The sequence below is a fragment of the Gymnogyps californianus genome, unplaced genomic scaffold (assembly GCF_018139145.2).
Source record: "Gymnogyps californianus isolate 813 unplaced genomic scaffold, ASM1813914v2 HiC_scaffold_313, whole genome shotgun sequence".
NCBI classification, from domain to species: domain Eukaryota; kingdom Metazoa; phylum Chordata; class Aves; order Accipitriformes; family Cathartidae; genus Gymnogyps; species Gymnogyps californianus.
The window spans coordinates 4,060-27,343 of record NW_026114195.1 but is presented as its reverse complement, the minus strand read 5'-3'; the positions used below and the strand labels follow the sequence as shown (position 1 = coordinate 27,343).

The window sequence follows — 23,284 nt, the reverse complement described above, 5'->3', positions numbered from 1 at the left end:
TATAGAACCCAAAACCCTGTCGCCAGCACCAGCTCCGCAGCCAATTATTGACCCGCATTATCAGTGCCCTCCTCCTCCCACCCTTTCCCCTCACCGGCAGGACTGAGGAGAACACCACCTGGGCCCCATGCCCTTGACTACCGCCCTCAGAGCTCTGGGGTCATTGCTAGGGGAAACCTGGTGTGACGGATGCGCTCCTCCTGCTTCAACTAACTGACCTGTGGTCCAGGCAGATGCTCAACAAGTAGGCCTAACCAAAGTTAATCCTAGTGCGTGAGGCTATCGGCGAGAACCCAGCACCAAAACCAACAAACCGGTTTGGCTGGAGACTGGGCTGATAAGCGGCCGAAACTGCATGAACGCAGCAGAAAATCTGACTACGAGTCAACCACTTTACGCTATAAATATGTGCAGCCATCAGGGTCCGTTGAGCTCTCCCTCCATAGCAGCTGGCTGCGCGCAGTGATCTCCCCTTGAGTAGGGACGCCTCTCAAGGTTACCCCTCGAGGCCGAGAGATCCCTTACCTGACACCAGGCATCGATGGGTTGGTAAGTGACATTTTTTTGCATGCACGTAACATTTAAGATACGTATAGTAAGCTTACGCGATACTCTCTGTATCCCATACTAACTTTAAGTGTAGGAAATAGCAGAGTATTGGCCGCCAATCCATCTGTACTTATTAAATATTTTACATACCTAAATTTACCGATTAGAACTCAATAAACTAACTACTCGATCAGATCTGTCTGAGTGATCTCTGACTCTTCTCCTGCGACACCTGGACGGTATCAAAAGCATCATTGGTGCCCAATTCTCAGCTTTGGGTCTCCTTTGCTACTGAAATCTCAGTTATAGAAGACGGATTGGTACCTGCGCTTCAGTCAAATCAACATTCAGTCCTAATCCTTCCCGACAAAAGGGTCAGGAACTACATCTCCAGCCTTACTTATTGTCCTTTTAACCCTTCACATCCTCAAGGCATTGCCTTCTCTAAGGCTCTGTTTTAATCAAGTTTAGCAAGACCAAGCTCACATCTACTCCACGACCTCTTTATAGCTGTTCCTGGGTTTCCAACACACACACACACACAGAGACACAGAGCATCCAACAGGCTCTGTACATTTTAATCCCTTTGCACGCAGGAGTTCCAGTTCTTTGTCGCTTTTATTGCCAAGTGAGAAAAAATGGAGTCTAGATCCCTTTTCTCACAAGAACCTCTTATTGCTCAGAAAGAAGGCTTCTTCTCTTGAAATTTCCCCCCCTCAAAGCGACTGGATCCCCAGATACTTCCCGACTTTCCTATCTCCAAAACGTCCCGTTCCTACCCCAGTCACTATCATTCTTCAAACCACCAACCCCCTTCAACTTCTACATGGAGGAACCTGCCTTTTAGGCTTTGTGATGGGTTGACCTTGGCCGGCTGCCAGGGGCCCACCCAGCTGCTCTCTCACTGCCCCTCCTCAACAGGACAGGGGGAGAAAACAGGATGAAAAAGTTCCTTCAGGAAAGAGCCACCTGCCGGATCCACGGGCAGCAGGGAAATACCTGCCCCGGACAGCGTTTTGCCCTTTCTTAAACATGTTTTCACAGGGGCGCCACCAGCTTTGCCGAGTTGCTCAGCTTTGGCCTGCGGTGACTCCGGTGCCTAGCTGGCTGGAACCAGCTGTGTCCGGCACAGGGCAGACCCTGGCCTCTTCTCACAGAGGCCACCCCTGCAGGCCGCACCTGGAGCACTGTGTCCAGTTCTGGTTCCCACAGTTCAAAAAAAAAGACGCAGACAGACTGGAGAGGGTCCCAAGGAGGGCCACCAAGATGATCAAAGGGCTGGAGAACCTGCCCTATGAGGAAAGACTGAAGGACTTGGGTCTTTTCTCCCTTGGAGAAGAGAAGGCTGGGGGGGCCTCATCACAGTATTCCTGTACTTAAAGGGTGGCTACAAAGAGGACGGAGGCTCTCTCTTCACAAGGAGCCACATGGAGAAGACGAGGGGCAACGGGTACAAGTTGCACCAGGAGAGAGGTTTCACCTCGATACAAGACAGATATTGTTTTTTTTTTACAGTGAGAACAATCATCCACTGGAACAGCCTCCCCAGGGATGTGGTAGAGTCCCCATCGCTGGAGGTTTTCAAGATGCAATTGGACAGGGTGCTAGATAATCCCATCTAGGCTCCCTTTCCCACAAAAGGTTGGACCAGATGATCTTTCGAGGTCCCTCCCCACCTGGGCTGCTTCTAGGATTCTACGATTCTTCAGTGGATCGCTGCTTAATAACCCTTTGCTCTCTCTGGTTTGGAGCAAAGGATCGGCAACGTCGCCTGCGAGGCGAGACATAAATTCCACCAGGCGCCACAGACTTCTAAAACCTATGGTAATCACCCAGTCTCTCTGAATGTATAAGCCATACCTAGCTGCTTCAAAATTCCCCCGCCTCCAGAAGCGGGAACACCTTCTAGATACCTTAGGGCGTTTACACAGACAGAACAATAGATGATACCTAGCTCAATCATTCAGTAAGCAAACGCTGCACCAGTGCAGTTTCAAGGAAACATCACATGTCAGTTTCCAGCTACTTCAGGTAAATCATTTCCATCTCTTCCCCGGGAAGATTAAATAAAGGTGAAGTCCTCGGGTTACTCACACGCCTGTGTCACCAAACTTCACCTGATCGCTTGGGGCTATAGAAGAGGTGAAGATGCCTTCCAGTGGGCGTCTCAGAGGCCTCAGTAACATAGTGTTCGAGGGCAACGAAGGATCGCCCTGCTTTCCCACGCCCATCTCCATCTTTCTTTAACAGCTATTAAAAAAAGGAAGTTTGCCATCTCCCTGTGATGTAGTTTTGGTTTGGGTCTGGCTGGGATGGAGGTAACTTTCCCCATAGCAGCCCTCATAGTGCTGTGCTTTGTAGTTGTAGCTAGAAGGGTGTTGATAACACACCAATGTTTCGGCTACTGCTGAGCAGTGCTCCCACAGCATGGAGGCTGTCTCTCCAACCACCCCCACCCCCACAGTCCAGTAAGCTGGGGGTGGGCAAGAGGCTGGGAAGGGACAGAGCCAGGACAGCTGACCCAAACTGACAAAAGAGATATTCCACTGTGCTATGGAAGCACCACAGCTGCCATTCAGACCGATTGTTTTCCTCCTACCGCATCCCTCCTCACCACAAAAGGGATATCAACGGGGCCTTAGCACACGGCATTGATAAAGTGCTCCAACAGGAGTTGGATGCTTCCAACACATTGCACCGTGCCAAAACCACCCTTGTATGGCATGCCTGTAGCGTCACATGCAGTATTTTCTAAAGTTTTAGCAGCAGCCTACGCTGGCTTTATGTACATTTGCGTACCACTTCCAAAACGCTAAGAGTTTGCTTCCTACAAGACGCAGGAGACTGCTAAGCGGTTCCAGCGTCACGCTTCAAATGACTGGGCAAATCATTATCTCTCTCTAGAACACTGTTAACAGACTGAAACATTCCACATACTTACACTCCGGGAGACACCGTTTTAACTTGCAGAACTATTTCCCTCAGTGAGACACACAAGACAGAGATGATATCCCCATGCTAAATCTTTATTGTGCAACTGCTGCTCAAAGCTTTATTACCTTCCACAGACACACGTCACAGAAAATTAGACATCAACAGTGGCTAGACTGACGGGCAACAGACGAAATCCATTCAGTGGCGATTTGTACACGTGCAGCAACTCTTGCGGTGCAAAAATCTTAGCCAGGCGGCCAGCCCAACTGACAGCCACCCAGAATACGTAGACGTACGTGACAGACAGACTGCCCACCCTCGGGCCCTTCATCCGCAACCATCCGGAATCCATTGGTCAGGCCCAGGTGAGCAGCACGCTTCTTGCCAACAATCATTAAATGCCCAAGAAGCTGGAGAAGGAAGTACAAAACCATAAATAACTAAAATAAAAAGCCACACACAAAGAGGGGAGAGGGCAGGAAGGGAAGGAATGAGAGCAGAGAACCACCCAGAGAAACCAGGTAGCCAATTCCTAGCAATTCAACCATTGCGCTTCAAATGACCGTCTGTCCGCCCGCCCGCAACTGACATTTTCCAAGCAAAGCTACAAAGACCGATTCTGCACACTATAGGGGAAAGAAGAGCCATGCAATTTTTTTCAAGCTAGACAGTAACGGACTACAAAACAGCCACAGAAGCTAAGTTTGTCTCCGGGTTAAAGCCCCCACTATATCTTCAGGCAACATAAGCAATTCGGGTGGAAAATAAACTTTAGGCTGCTTTTGCGTGGGTTTACAAAGTCTTTGAACTTGACTTGCATAGCTGAAAGTGAAGCATCCAGCACCTCTCAACCAGCTTTGCCCTTCCTCACCCCCGACCTGCCAAAAACCCCAAGCCCTCTTCTCCGTATTAGAAGAAGTACTACCACTCTTACTCTAAACCGTGACAATAGGCATCAGACTGCGCTCCAAAACAACACTGCATTTTGCACCAGAAGTACATACCCAGGGATGAGCATTGCTTTATATCACTACTTTTAGTCAAAAAGCTCAACTCCATTACAAGCTAGAGGCAAAAGATTATAGCGCCAGAAAACCCAAAACAGCCTACTGTGCCCCATCAAGAGGAAAAGGGGGGATGGGAAAGAGTCTAGTAAATTAGGAACTAATTACAGGTACAGTTTAGCGTACAGAAAGCTTCCACAGTACTTACAGATTCACCAGAATCTTCCGCTTCAGATAACCTGATAATTGGCTCCTTAGGCATGACTAGGAAAAGCGTCGGAGCTTGGGGTGAAAGATCACGGAACGCAAGGCACTGGAGGAAGAGTAAACAGTTAAAACGTAATTGGCTTCAGAGAAAGGTAATAGCTTAAGCAAATCAATATGCCCCACTGAACTCGTACAGAAGCAGATTACCAGATACCCCAAACACAAGCCGAAACGCTGATTTTTCTTACGTGATATTAATACTTTCTATACACAAAATACAACGTATTTACAGAGCCCCTCCAGAAGTGGGATTCAGCATGTAAGATGATGGGGGCAAGGAGACGGGCCAGTACTTCAGATTAGCGACCTCCAGTATGGTTTCATTTGGGTTGATCGTTTCCTAAGCAGTTTTTCTATTCGATGTGGTCCACACAGAGGCAGGAGACAAATGGCTTAACTGAATCAGCAACAGAATTTAGTGAAGTGGAAGATCAGCGGCCATTCGTTTTCCACGGTACAGGGAGCTCAAGTATTGAACAAAAGCATAATCACAGGAAGCCTGCAAGTGCATAGTACGAGTCTGGCTTCTAGATTGCACATAAACCCTGCCTTCAAAAGCAGAAGACATCCCTAACTGTTAATCTTCAGCATTTTAATAACAAAATTACACGGGATACTAACTTAAAGTTAACATCGTGTAGGTAACGGCTGCATTTTTTTCCCCCCAGTCTAAGCAGCTCGCTCTAGTTCCTAGCACCTTGTGGTGCGCCAGCGTCCGTGAACCTTGCAAGCATGCTGTTATCACGGTCCCACTTCACCACAGAAACAAGATCTGGGAAGCTTTTGCAGCCTGCAGGACGACCGGGTTCTCGATTTTTTTTTTTTTTTTTTTTTTTTTTTAAGAAAAATAAGAAAAGCTGTAATTCTTTGCTTTAATAATCCAGTTTGGGGGTTCAGAACTAAAGCCTAGCACAGCAGGGCTGTGAAATCTCTATAATGCTATGACGAGGCACATCAAGACCTGCATTCCTCCTATGCAGAACTAACTCATTACGGTCACTACTCAGACGTTCGCTGTTTACATACATACACACACACACACACACCACACCCCTGGAATCCCCGAGGAGATTGACTGCGTGTGCTTAATCTAAGGTTTCAAGACTATCATCCTACACGAGGCAGGACCACTCCCATCCCTCGGCAGCAAACTTTGCACGACTTGCAGCGCCAAAGGGATATCGCGCGGCAAACGTCTGCGGCTGCCACCAAGTGCGTTACCGTCAGAGGCCCTCCTCTACGCACGCACGCACGCAGCGCACACACGACACAGTGGGGCTGGGAACCGAGGCGAGCCGGACAGCACCAGCAACCCAGTACGCGCCGCGGCAGCCGGGGGAGGGGGGCACCGAAGAAGCGCGATGTTTTAGGGATGGTGCAGTAGAGAGCGCCACAACCCAGAGAGGCCCCGTCCGTCCCCCGTCCCTCCACCCACCCGCAGCAACGCCGCCACCCGCCCTGCCGCGCTCCCGGGCACCGCGCAACGGGTCCTCGGCTCAGGGTGCCTGCGAGCGCCAGGGGACGGAGGGGACGGGGGGAAGGGAAGAGGAACCGCGCACAGAGCAAAGCCGCGGCTACCTCCTCGTCCTCGTAGATGACGTTGGCGGGGAAGCGCCTTGCCGATGACCTTTCCGAAGACAGTAGTGGCGCCACCGGGCCGGGCGGCCCGCGCCCCAATAATCTCGTCAGCCACGACAAGGCCCGTTGTCGCCCCCGCGCTTCCTCCACTCGGCCAGGCCCTCCGCGGCGCCCGTTGGGCCGCCAGATCGCCGCCGGCCGATCCCGCGTCTCGATTGGCTGTCTCGTCTGTCGTTTTCGCTTGTCCCCGCCCCCTTGGCGGGTCCGCCCTCGTCGACCTGGTGCTTACCGGGGCTCAGGGAGTTTGCGTGCCCTCGGGGCGCGGAGGGATCCGACCTGGGGGTGGAGGGAGAAGACGTTGGGCGAGTCCGCGGAGGGATCTGCGTGCCGTGTAGTGCTGCGACCCTGTGGGCGGGCAACGAGGTCTCAGGAGAGGCTGTTGTAGCTAGAAGTACTATTTCTTGTTATTTATTAACGCATCAAGTCCACCCATGACGTGCTTGTGGCTTTTTGGTGCTGCTCCCTCCAGTCAAATGACTGCTTTTGCCAGGGCAGGGCAGGCCTTAACTTTTCAGAACGTTTCGCAGAACCAACAGAAGTTCCTCAAAATTGTTCCCTGAAAGCCCCGCTTCAATTGCAGACGTTTCTAAGCTGCATGCCGCCTGGCAGAAAATAAAAATACAAAGCGTGTGTTCAGCACTGGTGGCTTGAGGGCTGGAGGGCAGATCAAGATAGGATTTGCGCTAAGCTGGGTAGGAGGCTTTTAGAAAAATAGGCAGTGCCCCCAAAGCTGCCCAAGGGTGGTCTGTGGTGCCCTGCACCCCCGGGGACAGTGAGCAATTTGATTGGTCTACACAACTGTATTGTAACTTATATAAACCCTGCTTTCCTCTATATCGGGCTAAGGATCTCCTTAGCCTTCTTTGCGGCAAGGGCACATTGTCGGCTCATGCTCAACTTGGTGTCCACCAGGAGCCCCCCATGTCCTTTTCTGCAAAGCTGCTTTCCAGCCAGTCAGCCTCCAGCATATACTGGGGCATGGGGCTGTTCCTCCCCAGGTGCAGGACTTGTGTATGTTCAGGTTCCTCAGGTGGTCTCGAACCGGATCGTTTCCTACAATGGGAGGGACTTTGTTCCCCCAGTCCCTGCCTTGAGGTTCAGGGACTTGAGAGATGTGGGAACAGTGATTGCCAGTGAAAACGGAGGAAAAAAATCATTGAGTACCTCAGCCTTCTCCATGTCCCTTGTCGCTAGATCTCCTGTCTTCTTTATCGGAGGGGGGTGGGGGGGGTGGTGTACGTTTTCTTTAGTCTTCCTTTTCTGGCCAACGCACCTGTAGAAGCCCTTCTTATGGTTCTTCACATCCCTTGCCAAATTCAGCTCCAGCTGTGCCTTAGCTTTCCTGATCCCATCCCTACACACCCAGGCAGCATCCCTATATTCTTCCCAGGATGCGTGTCCCTGCTTCCACTGCCTATGCATTTCCTTCTTGCGCTTCGGCTCGACCAGAAGGTCCTTACTCAGCCATGCCGGTCTCCTGCCTTCCTTGCCTGATTTCTTACGCATGGGAATCGAGAGCTCTTGTGCTCCAAGAAAAACGTCCTTAAAGAGCTGCCAGCTCCCTTCTGCTCCTTCTGCACAGTGGCTTCCAACTCCTCCTGTTTGTTACCCGTGCATTGGTATAGAGGCACTTCAGTTGGGCTGTCGACCGTGTCACCTTTTTGGAGGATCAAGCCCCAATTCCTCTGTGGCATTTCTCAGGTGTTCCCCTGTTGGTTCCTAACGCATCAGCAGCCCCTGGCTCTTCTCTGTTGCTCAAAACTCCATCCCCTCCCCCTGCTGAGTCTAGTTTAAAGCCCTCCTTGTAAGTCTGGCCAGCTTGTTGGCCAAGACCCTCTTGCCCCGCTTGGTCAGGTGAATCCCATCAGCTCCCAGCAGACCCAGCTTCTCAAAGGTAGATCCATGATCATAGAAGCCAAAACCTTGAGTATGGCACCAGCTACGCAGCCAGGCATTCACCTGTTCAATCCGTCTCCTCCTTCCTGGACCCCTTCCTCTGACTGGGAGGATAGAGGAGAACACCGCCTGTGCTCCTGATCCTTTTCGCATTGCTCCGAGGGACATATAGTCTCTTGGGAGGGTTCTAAGTTGCCTCGTCAGACCCTACACGGAATAGTAGGAGCGGATGATAATCTGTAGGGGTCACCAGGCTCGGCAGCCTCTCAGTGACGCCACGAATGCGAGCTCCTGGTAGGCAGCAGACTTCTCTAGAGAAATCGTCTGGACGGCAAATGGGTGCTTCGGTGCCTCTCAGTAGGGAATCTCCAATTACTAATACGTTACGTGCTTTTCTGGTGGCACTGCTTCTAATGCGGGTGGGTGGTTGGGTCAGCTTTGCACGGTTGGCTTGTCCTGGATCCTGTCCGTTATTCACGTGCTCTTCAGTCTCCAAGCCCAGAGCATCCTGTCTGTTATGTAGGGACACCTCAGGAGATGGGGGAGGGTTCTTCCTTCTACCCCGAGCACAGACAAGCGTCCGGTCTCCTTCATCTCGTGAGTTACTTGTGTCAGTCAGCTCGAGGTTGGATTCAGGCTTACCTTCCTCTTGCGCAGCCTTAAGGCAGGCTGTCGCTCAGCCTGGGACAGCGTACAATACCACGCATCAATCTCCTGCTCGCGTTCCCGGATACTGTGCTGCCTGTCGAGCTCCTCTTGTAACATAGTTACTTGTCCAAGGAGATCTTCCAGCTGGGCACGCCTGCAGCTGTGACATCCACCGCTGCCTTCGGGTGCTAGGGGGACTTCCAGGTACTGGAGCTCCATGCAGCCCGAGGTCTAGACAGCTATATCGGTCCTTGGGAGGTCTGTTTGGGGGGAGACGTCAGCATAGGTAGGCTGTAGTGCTTCCGTTTGGGTTGCAGCCACAGCCTTGCAGTTGTGGCAGGTGGACACCATTTTCTTTCAGCAGGTCACCCCGAAGTCCCAGGACAGAAGAGAAAGGGCGGCAGGTACCGGCAGGGGGGGAAGGGAGAGAAGGGGCCGCTGCAGTCCCACAGCCTTTTCCATGTCCTGTGTCACCAGGTCCCCCCGCCTCATTCAGCAGAGGGCCCACATTTTCCATAGCCTTCCTTTTGTCACCCATGTACTTATAGAAGCCCTTCTTGTTGTCTTTGACATCCCTTGCCAGATTCAATTCCAGTTGGGAATTCCAGCTTTCCTAACCTCAGCCCTGCATGCTCGGACACCGTCTCCGTATTCCTCCCAGGTTACCCGTCCTTGCTTCCACCCTCTGCAGGCTTCCTTTTTGTGCTTGAGCTTGGCCAGGAGCTCCTTGCTCATCCACGCAGGCCTCCTGGCATTTTTGCCCGACTTCCTGCTCGTTGGGATGGACCGCTCTTGAGCTTGGAGGAGGCGACCCTCCAAGGTTAACCAGCTTTCTTGGGCCCCTCTTCCCTCCAGGGGATGCTATCCCACGGGACACTTCCAAGCAGATCCCTGAAGAGGCCAGAGTCGGCTCTCCTCAAGTCCAGGGCTGTGAGCTTGCTTTTTACCCTCCTCTCGGGATCCTGAACTCCACCATCTCATGGTCACTGCAGCCAAGGCTGCCTTTGACCTTCACATCCCCAACGAGCCCCTCCTTGTCGGTCAGTAGGAGGTCCAGCAGAGCACCTCTCCTCGTTGGCACCTCTATCACTTGGGTGAGGAAGTTGTCGTCGACGCGCTCCAGGAACCTCCTAGATTGCTTATGCCCTGCTGTGTTGTCCCTCCAGCAGATATCGGGGTGGTTGAAGTCCCCCGTGAGGACCAGGGCCTGCAAACGCCAGGCTGCTCCTATCTGTCTGTAGAGGGCCTCATCCGCTTGTTCTTCCTGGTCGGGCGGCCTATAGCAGACACCCACTACAATGCCACCCTTACCCGTCTTCTCTTCAAGCCTTACCCATAAGCTCTCAGTTGGCTCATCAGCCCTCCCCAGCCAGGGCTCCATGCATTCCAGCTGTTCTCTCACATAAAAGGGCCACTCCCCCTCCTCATCTTCCCGGCCTGTCCTTCCTAAAGCCTGCCCGTAGCCCTCCATTGCAACGCTCCAGTCACGGGAGCCATCCCACCACGTCTCCGTGATCCCAACAAGATCGTAGCCCTGCAACTGCACACGCATCTCTGACTCCTCACGCTTATTCCCCATACTGCGTGCGTTAGCGTACAGGCACTTCAGAGAGGCACCCCGGCACGTTGACTCCCTAGAAAGGGTTTTGGGGATTTCTCCATAATGGTGCCTTGTAGGCACTTCCTTGCTTACATGCAAATGCTGGAGGTGACCCTGCTTAAGCCCCGTTTTGTTGATTTTGTGACCCCTTCCCATCACATCACCCCCTGCCCTTTGCTCAGTGACCCTGTCCGTCACTCCCTCACAGGGCTGCTGGTTACTCTCTCCCTCCCCCCTCAGTCTTAGTTTAAAGCCCTCCTAATGAGGTCAGCTATCCTACTGGCAAAAATACCTTTGCCCCGCTTAGTGAGGTGGATCCCCTCTCTCCCAAGCAGACGCTGATCCACAAACAGGGTCCCATGGTCATAGAACCCAAAACCCTGTCGCCAGCACCAGCTCCGCAGCCAATTATTGACCCGCATTATCAGTGCCCTCCTCCTCCCACCCTTTCCCCTCACCGGCAGGACTGAGGAGAACACCACCTGGGCCCCCATGCCCTTGACTACCGCCCTCAGAGCTCTGGGGTCATTGCTAGGGGAAACCTGGTGTGACGGATGCGCTCCTCCTGCTTCAACTAACTGACCTGTGGTCCAGGCAGATGCTCAACAAGTAGGCCTAACCAAAGTTAATCCTAGTGCGTGAGGCTATCGGCGAGAACCCAGCACCAAAACCAACAAACCGGTTTGGCTGGAGACTGGGCTGATAAGCGGCCGAAACTGCATGAACGCAGCAGAAAATCTGACTACGAGTCAACCACTTTACGCTATAAATATGTGCAGCCATCAGGGTCCGTTGAGCTCTCCCTCCATAGCAGCTGGCTGCGCGGCAGTGATCTCCCCTTGAGTAGGGACGCCTCTCAAGGTTACCCCTCGAGGCCGAGAGATCCCTTACCTGACACCAGGCATCGATGGGTTGGTAAGTGACATTTTTTTGCATGCACGTAACATTTAAGATACGTATAGTAAGCTTACGCGATACTCTCTGTATCCCATACTAACTTTAAGTGTAGGAAATAGCAGAGTATTGGCCGCCAATCCATCTGTACTTATTAAATATTTTACATACCTAAATTTACCGATTAGAACTCAATAAACTAACTACTCGATCAGATCTGTCTGAGTGATCTCTGACTCTTCTCCTGCGACACCTGGACGGTATCAAAAGCATCATTGGTGCCCAATTCTCAGCTTTGGGTCTCCTTTGCTACTGAAATCTCAGTTATAGAAGACGGATTGGTACCTGCGCTTCAGTCAAATCAACATTCAGTCCTAATCCTTCCCGACAAAAGGGTCAGGAACTACATCTCCAGCCTTACTTATTGTCCTTTTAACCCTTCACATCCTCAAGGCATTGCCTTCTCTAAGGCTCTGTTTTAATCAAGTTTAGCAAGACCAAGCTCACATCTACTCCACGACCTCTTTATAGCTGTTCCTGGGTTTCCAACACACACACACACACACGCACACAGACACAGAGCATCCAACAGGCTCTGTACATTTTAATCCCTTTGCACGCAGGAGTTCCAGTTCTTTGTCGCTTTTATTGCCAAGTGAGAAAAAATGGAGTCTAGATCCCTTTTCTCACAAGAACCTCTTATTGCTCAGAAAGAAGGCTTCTTCTCTTGAAATTTCCCCCCCTCAAAGCGACTGGATCCCCAGATACTTCCCGACTTTCCTATCTCCAAAACGTCCCGTTCCTACCCCAGTCACTATCATTCTTCAAACCACCAACCCCCTTCAACTTCTACATGGAGGAACCTGCCTTTTAGGCTTTGTGATGGGTTGACCTTGGCCGGCTGCCAGGGGCCCACCCAGCTGCTCTCTCACTGCCCCTCCTCAACAGGACAGGGGGAGAAAACAGGATGAAAAAGTTCCTTCAGGAAAGAGCCACCTGCCGGATCCACGGGCAGCAGGGAAATACCTGCCCCGGACAGCGTTTTGCCCTTTCTTAAACATGTTTTCACAGGGGCGCCACCAGCTTTGCCGAGTTGCTCAGCTTTGGCCTGCGGTGACTCCGGTGCCTAGCTGGCTGGAACCAGCTGTGTCCGGCACAGGGCAGACCCTGGCCTCTTCTCACAGAGGCCACCCCTGCAGGCCGCACCTGGAGCACTGTGTCCAGTTCTGGTTCCCACAGTTCAATAAAAAAAGACGCAGACAGACTGGAGAGGGTCCCAAGGAGGGCCACCAAGATGATCAAAGGGCTGGAGAACCTGCCCTATGAGGAAAGACTGAAGGACTTGGGTCTTTTCTCCCTTGGAGAAGAGAAGGCTCAGGGGGGGCCTCATCACAGTATTCCTGTACTTAAAGGGTGGCTACAAAGAGGACGGAGGCTCTCTCTTCACAAGGAGCCACATGGAGAAGACGAGGGGCAACGGGTACAAGTTGCACCAGGAGAGAGGTTTCACCTCGATACAAGACAGATATTGTTTTTTTTTTTTTACAGTGAGAACAATCATCCACTGGAACAGCCTCCCCAGGGATGCGGTAGAGTCCCCATCGCTGGAGGTTTTCAAGATGCAATTGGACAGGGTGCTAGATAATCCCATCTAGGCTCCCTTTCCCACAAAAGGTTGGACCAGATGATCTTTCGAGGTCCCTCCCCACCTGGGCTGCTCTAGGATTCTACGATTCTTCAGTGGATCGCTGCTTAATAACCCTTTGCTCTCTCTGGTTTGGAGCAAAGGATCGGCAACGTCGCCTGCGAGGCGAGACATAAATTCCACCAGGCGCCACAGACTTCTAAAACCTATGGTAATCACCCAGTCTCTCTGAATGTATAAGCCATACCTAGCTGCTTCAAAATTCCCCCGCCTCCAGAAGCGGGAACACCTTCTAGATACCTTAGGGCGTTTACACAGACAGAACAATAGATGATACCTAGCTCAATCATTCAGTAAGCAAACGCTGCACCAGTGCAGTTTCAAGGAAACATCACATGTCAGTTTCCAGCTACTTCAGGTAAATCATTTCCATCTCTTCCCCGGGAAGATTAAATAAAGGTGAAGTCCTCGGGTTACTCACACGCCTGTGTCACCAAACTTCACCTGATCGCTTGGGGCTATAGAAGAGGTGAAGACGCCTTCCAGTGGGCGTCTCAGAGGCCTCAGTAACATAGTGTTCGAGGGCAACGAAGGATCGCCCTGCTTTCCCACGCCCATCTCCATCTTTCTTTAACAGCTATTAAAAAAGGAAGTTTGCCATCTCCCTGTGATGTAGTTTTGGTTTGGGTCTGGCTGGGATGGAGGTAACTTTCCCCATAGCAGCCCTCATAGTGCTGTGCTTTGTAGTTGTAGCTAGAAGGGTGTTGATAACACACCAATGTTTCGGCTACTGCTGAGCAGTGCTCCCACAGCATGGAGGCTGTCTCTCCAACCACCCCCACCCCCACAGTCCAGTAAGCTGGGGGTGGGCAAGAGGCTGGGAAGGGACAGAGCCAGGACAGCTGACCCAAACTGACAAAAGAGATATTCCACTGTGCTATGGAAGCACCACAGCTGCCATTCAGACCGATTGTTTTCCTCCTACCGCATCCCTCCTCACCACAAAAGGGATATCAACGGGGCCTTAGCACACGGCCATTGATAAAGTGCTCCAACAGGAGTTGGATGCTTCCAACACATTGCACCGTGCCAAAACCACCCTTGTATGGCATGCCTGTAGCGTCACATACAGTATTTTCTAAAGTTTTAGCAGCAGCCTACGCTGGCTTTATGTACATTTGCGTACCACTTCCAAAACGCTAAGAGTTTGCTTCCTACAAGACGCAGGAGACTGCTAAGCGGTTCCAGCGTCACGCTTCAAATGACTGGGCAAATCATTATCTCTCTCTAGAACACTGTTAACAGACTGAAACATTCCACATACTTACACTCCGGGGAGACACCGTTTTAACTTGCAGAACTATTTCCCTCAGTGAGACACACAAGACAGAGATGATATCCCCATGCTAAATCTTTATTGTGCAACTGCTGCTCAAAGCTTTTATTACCTTCCACAGACACACGTCACAGAAAATTAGACATCAACAGTGGCTAGACTGACGGGCAACAGACGAAATCCATTCAGTGGCGATTTGTACACGTGCAGCAACTCTTGCGGTGCAAAAATCTTAGCCAGGCGGCCAGCCCAACTGACAGCCACCCAGAATACGTAGACGTACGTGACAGACAGACTGCCCACCCTCGGGCCCTTCATCCGCAACCATCCGGAATCCATTGGTCAGGCCCAGGTGAGCAGCACGCTTCTTGCCAACAATCATTAAATGCCCAAGAAGCTGGAGAAGGAAGTACAAAACCATAAATAACTAAAATAAAAAGCCACACACAAAGAGGGGAGAGGGCAGGAAGGGAAGGAATGAGAGCAGAGAACCACCCAGAGAAACCAGGTAGCCAATTCCTAGCAATTCAACCATTGCGCTTCAAATGACCGTCTGTCCGCCCGCCCGCAACTGACATTTTCCAAGCAAAGCTACAAAGACCGATTCTGCACACTATAGGGGGAAAGAAGAGCCATGCAATTTTTTTCAAGCTAGACAGTAACGGACTACAAAACAGCCACAGAAGCTAAGTTTGTCTCCGGGTTAAAGCCCCCACTATATCTTCAGGCAACATAAGCAATTCGGGTGGAAAATAAACTTTAGGCTGCTTTTGCGTGGGTTTACAAAGTCTTTGAACTTGACTTGCATAGCTGAAAGTGAAGCATCCAGCACCTCTCAACCAGCTTTGCCCTTCCTCACCCCCGACCTGCCAAAAACCCCAAGCCCTCTTCTCCGTATTAGAAGAAGTACTACCACTCTTACTCTAAACCGTGACAATAGGCATCAGACTGCGCTCCAAAACAACACTGCATTTTGCACCAGAAGTACATACCCAGGGATGAGCATTGCTTTATATCACTACTTTTAGTCAAAAAGCTCAACTCCATTACAAGCTAGAGGCAAAAGATTATAGCGCCAGAAAACCCAAAACAGCCTACTGTGCCCCATCAAGAGGAAAAGGGGGGATGGGAAAGAGTCTAGTAAATTAGGAACTAATTACAGGTACAGTTTAGCGTACAGAAAGCTTCCACAGTACTTACAGATTCACCAGAATCTTCCGCTTCAGATAACCTGATAATTGGCTCCTTAGGCATGACTAGGAAAAGCGTCGGAGCTTGGGGTGAAAGATCACGGAACGCAAGGCACTGGAGGAAGAGTAAACAGTTAAAACGTAATTGGCTTCAGAGAAAGGTAATAGCTTAAGCAAATCAATATGCCCCACTGAACTCGTACAGAAGCAGATTACCAGATACCCCAAACACAAGCCGAAACGCTGATTTTTCTTACGTGATATTAATACTTTCTATACACAAAATACAACGTATTTACAGAGCCCCCTCCAGAAGTGGGATTCAGCATGTAAGATGATGGGGGCAAGGAGACGGGCCAGTACTTCAGATTAGCGACCTCCAGTATGGTTTCATTTGGGTTGATCGTTTCCTAAGCAGTTTTTCTATTCGATGTGGTCCACACAGAGGCAGGAGACAAATGGCTTAACTGAATCAGCAACAGAATTTAGTGAAGTGGAAGATCAGCGGCCATTCGTTTTCCACGGTACAGGGAGCTCAAGTATTGAACAAAAGCATAATCACAGGAAGCCTGCAAGTGCATAGTACGAGTCTGGCTTCTAGATTGCACATAAACCCTGCCTTCAAAAGCAGAAGACATCCCTAACTGTTAATCTTCAGCATTTTAATAACAAAATTACACGGGATACTAACTTAAAGTTAACATCGTGTAGGTAACGGCTGCATTTTTTTCCCCCCAGTCTAAGCAGCTCGCTCTAGTTCCTAGCACCTTGTGGTGCGCCAGCGTCCGTGAACCTTGCAAGCATGCTGTTATCATGGTCCCACTTCACCACAGAAACAAGATCTGGGAAGCTTTTGCAGCCTGCAGGACGACCGGGTTCTCGATTTTTTTTTTTTTTTTTTTTTTTTTTTAAGAAAAATAAGAAAAGCTGTAATTCTTTGCTTTAATAATCCAGTTTGGGGGTTCAGAACTAAAGCCTAGCACAGCAGGGCTGTGAAATCTCTATAATGCTATGACGAGGCACATCAAGACCTGCATTCCTCCTATGCAGAACTAACTCATTACGGTCACTACTCAGACGTTCGCTGTTTACATACATACACACACACACACACACACACCCCTGGAATCCCCGAGGAGATTGACTGCGTGTGCTTAATCTAAGGTTTCAAGACTATCATCCTACACGAGGCAGGACCACTCCCATCCCTCGGCAGCAAACTTTGCACGACTTGCAGCGCCAAAGGGATATCGCGCGGCAAACGTCTGCGGCTGCCACCAAGTGCGTTACCGTCAGAGGCCCTCCTCTACGCACGCACGCACGCAAGCGCACACACGACACAGTGGGGCTGGGAACCGAGGCGAGCCGGACAGCACCAGCAACCCAGTACGCGCCGCGGCAGCCGGGGGAGGGGGCACCGAAGAAGCGCGATGTTTTAGGGATGGTGCAGTAGAGAGCGCCACAACCCAGAGAGGCCCCGTCCGTCCCCCGTCCCTCCACCCACCCGCAGCAACGCCGCCACCCGCCCTGCCGCGCTCCCGGGCACCGCGCAACGGGTCCTCGGCTCAGGGTGCCTGCGAGCGCCGGGGGACGGAGGGGACGGGGGGAAGGGAAGAGGAACCGCGCACAGAGCAAAGCCGCGGCTACCTCCTCGTCCTCGTAGATGACGTTGGCGGGGAAGCGCCTTGCCGATGACCTTTCCGAAGACAGTAGTGGCGCCACCGGGCCGGGCGGCCCGCGCCCCAATAATCTCGTCAGCCACGACAAGGCCCGTTGTCGCCCCCGCGCTTCCTCCACTCGGCCAGGCCCTCCGCGGCGCCCGTTGGGCCGCCAGATCGCCGCCGGCCGATCCCGCGTCTCGATTGGCTGTCTCGTCTGTCGTTTTCGCTTGTCCCCGCCCCCTTGGCGGGTCCGCCCTCGTCGACCTGGTGCTTACCGGGGCTCAGGGAGTTTGCGTGCCCTCGGGGCGCGGAGGGATCCGACCTGGGGGTGGAGGGAGAAGACGTTGGGCGAGTCCGCGGAGGGATCTGCGTGCCGTGTAGTGCTGCGACCCTGTGGGCGGGCAACGAGGTCTCAGGAGAGGCTGTTGTAGCTAGAAGTACTATTTCTTGTTATTTATTAACGCATCAAGTCCACCCATGACGTGCTTGTGGCTTTTTGGTGCTGCTCCCTCCAGTCAAATGACTGCTTTTGCCAGGGCAGGGCAGGCCTTAACTTTTCAGAACGTTTCGCAGAACCAACAGAAGTTCCTCAAAATTGTTCCCTGAAAGCCCCGCTTCAATTGCAGACGTTTCTAAGCTGCATGCCGCCTGGCAGAAAATAAAAATACAAAGCGTGTGTTCAGCACTGGTGGCTTGAGGGCTGGAGGGCAGATCAAGATAGGATTTGCGCTAAGCTGGGTAGGAGGCTTTTAGAAAAATAGGCAGTGCCCCCAAAGCTGCCCAAGGGTGGTCTGTGGTGCCCTGCACCCCGGGGACAGTGAGCAATTTGATTGGTCTACACAACTGTATTGTAACTTATATAAACCCTGCTTTCCTCTATATCGGGCTAAGGATCTCCTTAGCCTTCTTTGCGGCAAGGGCACATTGTCGGCTCATGCTCAACTTGGTGTCCACCAGGAGCCCCCCATGTCCTTTTCTGCAAAGCTGCTTTCCAGCCAGTCAGCCTCCAGCATATACTGGGGCATGGGGCTGTTCCTCCCCAGGTGCAGGACTTGTGTATGTTCAGGTTCCTCAGGTGGTCTCGAACCGGATCGTTTCCTACAATGGGAGGGACTTTGTTCCCCCAGTCCCTGCCTTGAGGTTCAGGGACTTGAGAGATGTGGGAACAGTGATTGCCAGTGAAAACGGAGGAAAAAAATCATTGAGTACCTCAGCCTTCTCCATGTCCCTTGTCGCTAGATCTCCTGTCTTCTTTATCGGAGGGGGGTGGGGGGGTGGTGTACGTTTTCTTTAGTCTTCCTTTTCTGGCCAACGCACCTGTAGAAGCCCTTCTTATGGTTCTTCACATCCCTTGCCAAATTCAGCTCCAGCTGTGCCTTAGCTTTCCTGATCCCATCCCTACACACCCAGGCAGCATCCCTATATTCTTCCCAGGATGCGTGTCCCTGCTTCCACTGCCTATGCATTTCCTTCTTGCGCTTCGGCTCGACCAGAAGGTCCTTACTCAGCCATGCCGGTCTCCTGCCTTCCTTGCCTGATTTCTTACGCATGGGAATCGAGAGCTCTTGTGCTCCAAGAAAAACGTCCTTAAAGAGCTGCCAGCTCCCTTCTGCTCCTTCTGCACAGTGGCTTCCAACTCCTCCTGTTTGTTACCCGTGCATTGGTATAGAGGCACTTCAGTTGGGCTGTCGACCGTGTCACCTTTTTGGAGGATCAAGCCCCAATTCCTCTGTGGCATTTCTCAGGTGTTCCCCTGTTGGTTCCTAACGCATCAGCAGCCCCTGGCTCTTCTCTGTTGCTCAAAACTCCATCCCCTCCCCCTGCTGAGTCTAGTTTAAAGCCCTCCTTGTAAGTCTGGCCAGCTTGTTGGCCAAGACCCTCTTGCCCCGCTTGGTCAGGTGAATCCCATCAGCTCCCAGCAGACCCAGCTTCTCAAAGGTAGATCCATGATCATAGAAGCCAAAACCTTGAGTATGGCACCAGCTACGCAGCCAGGCATTCACCTGTTCAATCCGTCTCCTCCTTCCTGGACCCCTTCCTCTGACTGGGAGGATAGAGGAGAACACCGCCTGTGCTCCTGATCCTTTTCGCATTGCTCCGAGGGACATATAGTCTCTTGGGAGGGTTCTAAGTTGCCTCGTCAGACCCTACACGGAATAGTAGGAGCGGATGATAATCTGTAGGGGTCACCAGGCTCGGCAGCCTCTCAGTGACGCCACGAATGCGAGCTCCTGGTAGGCAGCAGACTTCTCTAGAGAAATCGTCTGGACGGCAAATGGGTGCTTCGGTGCCTCTCAGTAGGGAATCTCCAATTACTAATACGTTACGTGCTTTTCTGGTGGCACTGCTTCTAATGCGGGTGGGTGGTTGGGTCAGCTTTGCACGGTTGGCTTGTCCTGGATCCTGTCCGTTACTCACGTGCTCTTCAGTCTCCAAGCCCAGAGCATCCTGTCTGTTATGTAGGGACACCTCAGGAGATGGGGGAGGGTTCTTCCTTCTACCCCGAGCACAGACAAGCGTCCGGTCTCCTTCATCTCGTGAGTTACTTGTGTCAGTCAGCTCGAGGTTGGATTCAGGCTTACCTTCCTCTTGCGCAGCCTTAAGGCAGGCTGTCGCTCAGCCTGGGACAGCGTACAATACCACGCATCAATCTCCTGCTCGCGTTCCCGGATACTGTGCTGCCTGTCGAGCTCCTCTTGTAACATAGTTACTTGTCCAAGGAGATCTTCCAGCTGGGCACGCCTGCAGCTGTGACATCCACCGCTGCCTTCGGGTGCTAGGGGGACTTCCAGGTACTGGAGCTCCATGCAGCCCGAGGTCTAGACAGCTATATCGGTCCTTGGGAGGTCTGTTTGGGGGGAGACGTCAGCATAGGTAGGCTGTAGTGCTTCCGTTTGGGTTGCAGCCACAGCCTTGCAGTTGTGGCAGGTGGACACCATTTTCTTTCAGCAGGTCACCCCGAAGTCCCAGGACAGAAGAGAAAGGGCGGCAGGTACCGGCAGGGGGGGAAGGGAGAGAAGGGGCCGCTGCAGTCCCACAGCCTTTTCCATGTCCTGTGTCACCAGGTCCCCCCGCCTCATTCAGCAGAGGGCCCACATTTTCCATAGCCTTCCTTTTGTCACCCATGTACTTATAGAAGCCCTTCTTGTTGTCTTTGACATCCCTTGCCAGATTCAATTCCAGTTGGGAATTCCAGCTTTCCTAACCTCAGCCCTGCATGCTCGGACACCGTCTCCGTATTCCTCCCAGGTTACCCGTCCTTGCTTCCACCCTCTGCAGGCTTCCTTTTTGTGCTTGAGCTTGGCCAGGAGCTCCTTGCTCATCCACGCAGGCCTCCTGGCATTTTTGCCCGACTTCCTGCTCGTTGGGATGGACCGCTCTTGAGCTTGGAGGAGGCGACCCTCCAAGGTTAACCAGCTTTCTTGGGCCCCTCTTCCCTCCAGGGGATGCTATCCCACGGGACACTTCCAAGCAGATCCCTGAAGAGGCCAGAGTCGGCTCTCCTCAAGTCCAGGGCTGTGAGCTTGCTTTTTACCCTCCTCTCGGGATCCTGAACTCCACCATCTCATGGTCACTGCAGCCAAGGCTGCCTTTGACCTTCACATCCCCAACGAGCCCCTCCTTGTCGGTCAGTAGGAGGTCCAGCAGAGCACCTCTCCTCGTTGGCACCTCTATCACTTGGGTGAGGAAGTTGTCGTCGACGCGCTCCAGGAACCTCCTAGATTGCTTATGCCCTGCTGTGTTGTCCCTCCAGCAGATATCGGGGTGGTTGAAGTCCCCCGTGAGGACCAGGGCCTGCAAACGCCAGGCTGCTCCTATCTGTCTGTAGAGGGCCTCATCCGCTTGTTCTTCCTGGTCGGGCGGCCTATAGCAGACACCCACTACAATGCCACCCTTACCCGTCTTCTCTTCAAGCCTTACCCATAAGCTCTCAGTTGGCTCATCAGCCCTCCCCAGCCAGGGCTCCATGCATTCCAGCTGTTCTCTCACATAAAAGGGCCACTCCCCTCCTCATCTTCCCGGCCTGTCCTTCCTAAAGCCTGCCCGTAGCCCTCCATTGCAACGCTCCAGTCACGGGAGCCATCCCACCACGTCTCCGTGATCCCAACAAGATCGTAGCCCTGCAACTGCACACGCATCTCTGACTCCTCACGCTTATTCCCCATACTGCGTGCGTTAGCGTACAGGCACTTCAGAGAGGCACCCCGGCACGTTGACTCCCTAGAAAGGGTTTTGGGGATTTCTCCATAATGGTGCCTTGTAGGCACTTCCTTGCTTACATGCAAATGCTGGAGGTGACCCTGCTTAAGCCCCGTTTTGTTGATTTTGTGACCCCTTCCCATCACATCACCCCCTGCCCTTTGCTCAGTGACCCTGTCCGTCACTCCCTCACAGGGCTGCTGGTTACTCTCTCCCTCCCCCCTCAGTCTTAGTTTAAAGCCCTCCTAATGAGGTCAGCTATCCTACTGGCAAAAATACCTTTGCCCCGCTTAGTGAGGTGGATCCCCTCTCTCCCAAGCAGACGCTGATCCACAAACAGGGTCCCATGGTCATAGAACCCAAAACCCTGTCGCCAGCACCAGCTCCGCAGCCAATTATTGACCCGCATTATCAGTGCCCTCCTCCTCCCACCCTTTCCCCTCACCGGCAGGACTGAGGAGAACACCACCTGGGCCCCCATGCCCTTGACTACCGCCCTCAGAGCTCTGGGGTCATTGCTAGGGGAAACCTGGTGTGACGGATGCGCTCCTCCTGCTTCAACTAACTGACCTGTGGTCCAGGCAGATGCTCAACAAGTAGGCCTAACCAAAGTTAATCCTAGTGCGTGAGGCTATCGGCGAGAACCCAGCACCAAAACCAACAAACCGGTTTGGCTGGAGACTGGGCTGATAAGCGGCCGAAACTGCATGAACGCAGCAGAAAATCTGACTACGAGTCAACCACTTTACGCTATAAATATGTGCAGCCATCAGGGTCCGTTGAGCTCTCCCTCCATAGCAGCTGGCTGCGCGGCAGTGATCTCCCCTTGAGTAGGGACGCCTCTCAAGGTTACCCCTCGAGGCCGAGAGATCCCTTACCTGACACCAGGCATCGATGGGTTGGTAAGTGACATTTTTTTGCATGCACGTAACATTTAAGATACGTATAGTAAGCTTACGCGATACTCTCTGTATCCCATACTAACTTTAAGTGTAGTAAATAGCAGAGTATTGGCCGCCAATCCATCTGTACTTATTAAATATTTTACATACCTAAATTTACCGATTAGAACTCAATAAACTAACTACTCGATCAGATCTGTCTGAGTGATCTCTGACTCTTCTCCTGCGACACCTGGACGGTATCAAAAGCATCATTGGTGCCCAATTCTCAGCTTTGGGTCTCCTTTGCTACTGAAATCTCAGTTATAGAAGACGGATTGGTACCTGCGCTTCAGTCAAATCAACATTCAGTCCTAATCCTTCCCGACAAAAGGGTCAGGAACTACATCTCCAGCCTTACTTATTGTCCTTTTAACCCTTCACATCCTCAAGGCATTGCCTTCTCTAAGGCTCTGTTTTAATCAAGTTTAGCAAGACCAAGCTCACATCTACTCCACGACCTCTTTATAGCTGTTCCTGGGTTTCCAACACACACACACACACACGCACACAGACACAGAGCATCCAACAGGCTCTGTACATTTTAATCCCTTTGCACGCAGGAGTTCCAGTTCTTTGTCGCTTTTATTGCCAAGTGAGAAAAAATGGAGTCTAGATCCCTTTTCTCACAAGAACCTCTTATTGCTCAGAAAGAAGGCTTCTTCTCTTGAAATTTCCCCCCTCAAAGCGACTGGATCCCCAGATACTTCCCGACTTTCCTATCTCCAAAACGTCCCGTTCCTACCCCAGTCACTATCATTCTTCAAACCACCAACCCCTTCAACTTCTACATGGAGGAACCTGCCTTTTAGGCTTTGTGATGGGTTGACCTTGGCCGGCTGCCAGGGGCCCACCCAGCTGCTCTCTCACTGCCCTCCTCA

At 52.1% G+C, this 23,284-nt stretch overlaps 2 pseudogenes; both read right to left on the bottom strand.

Moving 5' to 3' along the window:
- Positions 1-3,581: 3,581 nt before the first annotated feature.
- On the bottom strand, positions 3,582-9,155 carry LOC127028345 (adenosine 5'-monophosphoramidase HINT2-like; annotated as a pseudogene).
- Positions 9,156-14,468: 5,313 nt separating this feature from the next.
- Positions 14,469-20,069, bottom strand: LOC127028347 (adenosine 5'-monophosphoramidase HINT2-like; annotated as a pseudogene).
- Positions 20,070-23,284: the final 3,215 nt, after the last annotated feature.